The 6304-nt window shown below is 48.1% G+C and overlaps 1 long non-coding RNA gene across 4 annotated transcripts in view; it reads right to left on the bottom strand.

Annotated features, from left to right (window-relative positions):
• Positions 1 to 348: 348 nt before the first annotated feature.
• Positions 349 to 6304, bottom strand: part of LOC123597140 — a 31055-nt gene continuing 25099 nt past the window's right edge. For 2 of the 4 annotated variants that reach the window (XR_006711980.1, XR_006711982.1), the window contains 4 exons: positions 5355 to 5470; positions 4121 to 4226; positions 1186 to 1295; positions 349 to 1101 (listed from right to left, as the gene is read on the bottom strand). This is a non-coding gene — a long non-coding RNA (uncharacterized LOC123597140). The remainder of the gene's footprint in view (positions 1102 to 1185; positions 1296 to 4120; positions 4227 to 5354; positions 5471 to 6304) is intronic. The other 2 variants (XR_006711983.1, XR_006711981.1) reach the window with 2 other exon arrangements.

Raw genomic sequence — 6304 nt, 5'->3', positions numbered from 1 at the left:
TGAAACTAAGCATAACCTTTGTTCATCAAGAAAGTGATCACGCATGCAGAAAAGCACATGAAGGGCCGTTGTAAATGATGACCGGCCTTCTAGCATCCTAAATCAAAATTACGCTTCCAGGTGACCGCTGAGATCTTTTAGTAAGAACTGAGAAATACAATTGGGGAAAAATGGATCCAAGGGTCTATGTATCTAAAGCCCACCTTTGGCGCACCTGGGTGGCTCAGTTGGTTAAGCGTCCGACTTTGGCTCAGGTCATGATCTCATGGTTTGTGACTTCGAGCCCCATGTCGGGCTCTGTGCTGACAGCTCGGAGTCTGGAGCCTGCTTTGGACTCTGTGTCTCCCTCTCTCTCTGTCCCTCCCTCACTTGTTCGTGCGCGCGCGCTCTCTCTCTCTCAAAAACAAACAAACAAACATAAATAAATAAGGCCTGCCTTTACCACAGCCCATAAAGGTAAGAGCAACAGTTAAGACAGTTAATAGCCAAGCAAGCAGGGGTCCAGCAAAGCAGCTGCTGCGCTGTGGCCGGGCCAGGGTCTGGGGCCAGCTGTTACAGTAGGTGGTTTGCTCACGCCTGTGAGTCACACACGAGGGAAGCTGCAGTCCTTGACCAGTACTGTAGGCGCTTAGATCCGGTATTTGCTTTTAGACCGTGGGAGCAAAGACTAATAAGGAAAATACACCAGAACAGCTGGGAAATCAGCTCCCTTCTGACTGCACAAAAATCGCGACTGCCAAGGCATTTTCTGTCCTTGAGACAGGGAGGTCTTCGAAGGATATGTGGTTTTTTGTTTTTGTTTTTTTTTTGTCCTTCAAATTCATTTCTTTTGCCTTTCCTCCATCCAGCCTCACCGATCACTTTATACTCCGTGCTTGAAATGATACTAAGCTTCAACTGTTTTGTAACACGAAGGATGGCCAAAAAGAAAAAAATCAAATCAAATCAATGTATTTCTCGTATCCTTTCAAACACTGCGTATTTCATGACTTTGAGACTCCAGATACAGGTGATGTCCATGTTTGCTTGTGTGGTGGCCCAATTTTACTTCGTCTTACCACGACAATTTCATACCTTCATATAGTCTTGTTGTCTATACAACTGAAATGGGAATTCAGACTTCATCAAACACTGCTGGCCTGAGAGAGAATTCTATAGCCGAAGAGAATGCAAATTAATGCTCACCCCTTCTCCTGGCTTCAAAAGCGTGTGAACAGCTTCATCAGAAAATCGCCGGTTCTCTTGAAAGACCACTTCGATTCCAGCAAAAATCCTGAATAATCCGAGTAAACCAGCTGTTGGAAGAATGCATCCATTCTAGGAACTATGCTTTGTCATGCGGTGGTTAGAATTAAAAGTAATTTTTGGACCAGGCAAAAATTTTTTAAGTTAACTCAGTGATAAATCCATTTTTCTGGATACAAATATCTAGCAACATATCTGACTTTATTAACATTAATTTTCACGGCATACACAGTCTTCCAGTTTCGAAAACTCTTCCTCTGAAATGGCTCTTTCTGCTCATTGGGGCATCTTCTGTAAAAAATACTATTCCTGGGGGGTGGGGGCACCAGGATGGCTCAGTTGGGTAAGCATCTGACTCTTGATCTTGGCTCAGGTCACGATCTCATGGTTTGTGGGATCGAGCCCTGTGTTGGGCTCTGTGCTGACGGCATGGAACCTGCTTGGGATTCTCTCTCTCCCTCTCTCTCTATGCCCCTCCTCAGCTTGTGTGTACTTTCTCTCTCTCAAAATAAATAAACTTTTAAAACTGTTTTTAAAAAAAAGAATGCTATTCTTGGGGGGAGTATATAAAACTTATCTAGCCGAGGAAAAGGATACAGACCAGTTCTGCATAGACATAGTCATGACTATACTCTTGATTATCTGTATCTTGTCAGATGTCATCCACTAGTAGCTTTTCAGCATCAACCCGGCCCTTGGCCTGTAAGCATGGCCCCCAGCAGCTCAGGCAAAAAGTTAAAGTTGCAGAAGGGAAAATGCAAAACTAGTAACAGCCCACTTATCTAAGAATCACATATGGCAACCTCAGCTCATTGGAACTCGCCGGGAAGGCAAGGAGAAGAGAAAGGAAAAGAAAAAGGTATTTCAACAGTCAGAACAGAAATGGAAAGCAAGTGTGCTAAAAATATCATCTGTGTGTATGTGTGTGTGTGGCGGGGGGCGGGGCGGGTGGACACAAGGAAAAAAAGCGGGAAGGATAGAATGAGCGAACACCATGGCAAAAACTCCAACTCACCCAAGAGACCTCACATACCCGTCACGGTGACAGTGAGGAGAGCTACCAGGACATAGGAGGCCCTCAGCGTGCCCAGCGGGCAGCTGCTTACTCTAAGTGGTGACCCAAGACCTCAGTCATTGGATAAATTGTACTTAGCATCATTTTACTCAGGTATGGAAATAGAGTAAGTTACCTGTTTTTTTCCCCAACAGGCTTACTATAAAAATAAGTTTCTTAGGGGTGCCTGGGTGGCTCAGTTGGTTAAGCATCCGAGTCTTGATTTCGGCTCGGGTCACGATGACAGCTCGGAGCCTGCTGGGGATTCTTTCTTTCTCCCTCTCTCTCTGCCCCTCCCCTGCTCACACCTTCTCTCTCAAAATAAATAAACTTAAATAAAAAAGTAGGGGCGCCTGGGTGGCGCAGTCGGTTAAGCGTCCGACTTCAGCCAGGTCACGATCTCGCGGTCCGTGAGTTCGAGCCCCGCGTCGGGCTCTGGGCTGACGCTCAGAGCCTGGAGCCTGTTTCCGATTCTGTGTCTCCCTCTCTCTCTGCCCCTCCCCCGTTCATGCTCTGTCTCTCTCTCTGTCCCAAAAATAAATAAAACGTTGAAAAAAAAAATTTAATAAAAAAAAAAAAAGTAAATAAATACCTTATACAGTGAAGCAAACATCAGCGGTGCACAACTCTACTGGTTCAAAAACAGGATCCGGGCTGACGTCTACTCTGAGAAACATGGAATCCTAGTGCACGCGCACAGGAAATGGCCAGGCACAGAATTTTACAGAAAAGGGCAATCTTGTGTTTCCATTTCGGGGGTGGGGGGGTGGGAGAGATGTATGGTATTTCATTATTTCCATATATAGATTAAAGAAAATTGCCGTCTTAGATGCATTACTTTAGGACGCAAAAACATGCCGGTAACTAATAGGCATCTTAAGTATGTGGAAGCTGAGCTCCTCATCTTTCCCCCGAAACCTGCTCTACCGGCCACCTGCCCGTCCCCTTACCGGCAGCTCCATCCTTCTGGTCACCCAGGCCAAAGCCCCTGGGTGCCATCCTTGCCACCCGCTTTCCCCACGTCCCACATCCAGCCCATCAGCAAATCCTCTTGGCCCGTCCTTCAAAACAGATCTAGAAGCTAACTGTTTCTCACCACCCCCACTGCTAGCTGCTGGGTCAAGTCACTGCTATCCTTCCGCCTGGATTTTCGAAAAGCTTCCTTAACTAGCGTCCTGGCTTTCTGCCTTATCTCCCTTGAGTCAGTAATCTATACATAGGTCAGAGGGATCCTTTTAAAACGTAAGTCAGTTGGATTTCCCCTACCTCCTCTGCTCAGACCCCCGGCAGAGTAAAGTTCAAAGTCCTCCCTCCTTCCTCCTTCTCCTGGCCCATGGTTCTCCAGCCTCCCGCCCGCCCATCCGCCCTTCGAGCTGTTCCTTGAAACCACCTGCTTTGCAGGCTTCCCTTCCGCCTGAAATGTCCTTCCAGCTCAATCTATAGCTGTGTCGTTCAGTGCTGTATGCCCCGCCCCCAGAACAGTGCCGGGCAGAGTAGAGGATTAACAACTGAATTAATGAGCACCATAGTGGAAGAGTAAATGATATAGCTTTGGCTAGGTGGCACTATCCTTTCTTTAAAAAAAAAAATGTTTTATTTATTTTTGAGAGAACACGAGAGGGGAGGGGCAGAGAGGGGGGACAGAGGATTTGATAGGAAGCAGGCTCTGCGTTGACAGCAGCGAGCCCGATGCGAAGCTCGAACTCACAAACCGTGAAATCATGATCTGAGCCGAAGTCAGACGCTCAACTGACTGAGCCACCCGGCCACCCTGGAACTACCCTTTCTATTAAAATGAACCCATTACAGGCACACTCCTACCTGAGGCACGCCATCTACGCGAGGCACACGGCACTCGGCACGTTCTGGAGGTGCAGAGGTGAACAGGAGAAGCTTGCTCCTGCCTTCATGGAGTTTACAGACAGCTCTACGGGACGAGGCAGGCCAGAGGAAGAGTCAGGATCACATCACAAGGATGCTCAGTCTGGTCTAGGGGGTCAGGAAAGGCCCACCACCAAGAAGTGCCATTAAAACTGAGACCCGAACGATAGTACAGTTGGCCAGGCAAAGACAGAAGAGAATATTCCATGCAGAAGGAAGAGCAGAACTAGGTCTGGGGTGGAGAGAACTGAGTGCAGCTGGTTGGAGGAACTGAAAGCGACAGAGAGAGAGACAGACAGACTGACACAGAAGAGAAGGATCCTGAGAAAGAGCCCTGGCCAGCCAGGGGGGGGGCCTCCCGAAGGGCTCTCGGTCAGTAGGAGTACGATCAGATGTGCATACGGGGAACGTCTGCTCTGTGGGTTGGAGGCATACGGGGAACGTCTGCTCTGTGCTGTGAAAAGTGGGTTGGAGGCAAGAAGGGGAAGTACGTTGGGAGGCCAGAGATGACAGTGGCTTGTGCGAGGCTAGTGGTAGCGGGAGGTGAGCACTAGGCAGGAAGCATGGGCTTCTACAAAGTCATTAGCCTTATTCAGGTAGTCGGCTTCCCTCAAATCTCCAGGATTCCAAGCAATCCCTCCGACAACCCAAACAAACAGGAAGTCCGGAGTTACAGATGAGCCGAGAGAAAAAGGACAAGGCTCTTGTTACAATGTTACCCATCATTTGAGAAATGCTGCAAAGTATCTGAATGTTGTCATTTTTCAGGAAAATGAAAACCAAACAAAACGTCTCAGAGCATTTGCTTATGGCGCCGTGAACAAAAACCCAAACCGCGTCTTAACGTGGCTGAAGAAGATAAGGCATTTGAAGGTGCTTTTTTGCTCCATTTTTCAAGTGAGGATGTTGAAGCACAGAGAGGTTGTCACTCTCCGAAGCTGAGAAGCGATAGCACGCTTCCCGAGAGCACAGGGATGTCTTGGTGATAATGTAGCTAAGCAGTGAGACTACTAGGACTTAAGACTGGCCTTCTGGACCCCAAACCTGGTTTCAATCTGCTGACCTTCCCACACAGCGTAAGTGCCCAGCAGAATCCTTTGACGTGTCACGCTGTCTGACCGAATGCCTCATCCGGGTCTTCGCTCGTGAGAAACACTTCCACTTGTCTACTTACTGTCCCTATGGACACAGCGCCAGGATCTGTGGGCATCGTGATGGATGAGAGCAGGCCCTGACTTCGAAGGGCTTAGGGTCTTGTAGATGGACACAGGTACCGCTACCTGCAAAATGCTCGGGGACAAAAAGTATACAGTGTTAGGGGCCCATGTCAGGGGCGCAACCTGGACTTGGGGAGGGGTAGAGCCGGGGAAAATTCCTTGAGGCACTGTCATTTAAGTTACCCATGGAACGGGGCACCTGGCTGGCTCAGTCAGAAGAGCAAGCGAGTCTTGATCTCGGGGTCATGAGTTCGAGCCCCACGTTGGGTGTAGAGATCACTTAAACAAGTAAATATGAAATTGCCCAAGGAAGACTCTTCCCAATGACTGCTGCGACCTCGCTCCAGAATGAATTCCCAACATGGACGCCCTTGTCCTGCCTGTCTCATGTTTCCTTCCAGAATAATGATGGCACCGTGCTTTCAGAAAGAGCCTGAGCGTTTAGAGAGACTTGGCGTGCAGTGTCTCATCGGATTCCCACAACCATCCTAGGGAAGCAGGCCACCCCATTTTACAAGCGAAGGAGGTGGGGACTCAAGACATTAGATGCAATTGGACAATTTCACACAACCCATCAGTAGGAAGCTAAGCCTAGAACCCACGTGTTAGACTCTGGTCCGTTGTTCTCTCCACCAAATCACAAATTTTTCACTTAGTTGACATTCCATACTCCTTACTCTTTCCTTCCTGACCGGTTTCTTCTCCTAGAGAAGCTTCCCTTCCCGTGCTGTGTGTGGGTGGGAGGACACTTGGAGTCCAGGGGTTGGCTGGGGGGGAGATTTACGGAATAATACACGAATGAATGAAAGAGCTCTGATAGACCAATGAAGAATTTTTCAACACGACTTTTGATGATAATTTTGCAGGAAAGGGAAAGAGAAAGAATGACAGGAATGAAGTGCAATTT

This window comes from Leopardus geoffroyi, chromosome C1, assembly GCF_018350155.1.
Source record: "Leopardus geoffroyi isolate Oge1 chromosome C1, O.geoffroyi_Oge1_pat1.0, whole genome shotgun sequence".
NCBI classification, from domain to species: domain Eukaryota; kingdom Metazoa; phylum Chordata; class Mammalia; order Carnivora; family Felidae; genus Leopardus; species Leopardus geoffroyi.
This window is presented reverse-complemented; position numbering and strand designations above follow the sequence as displayed.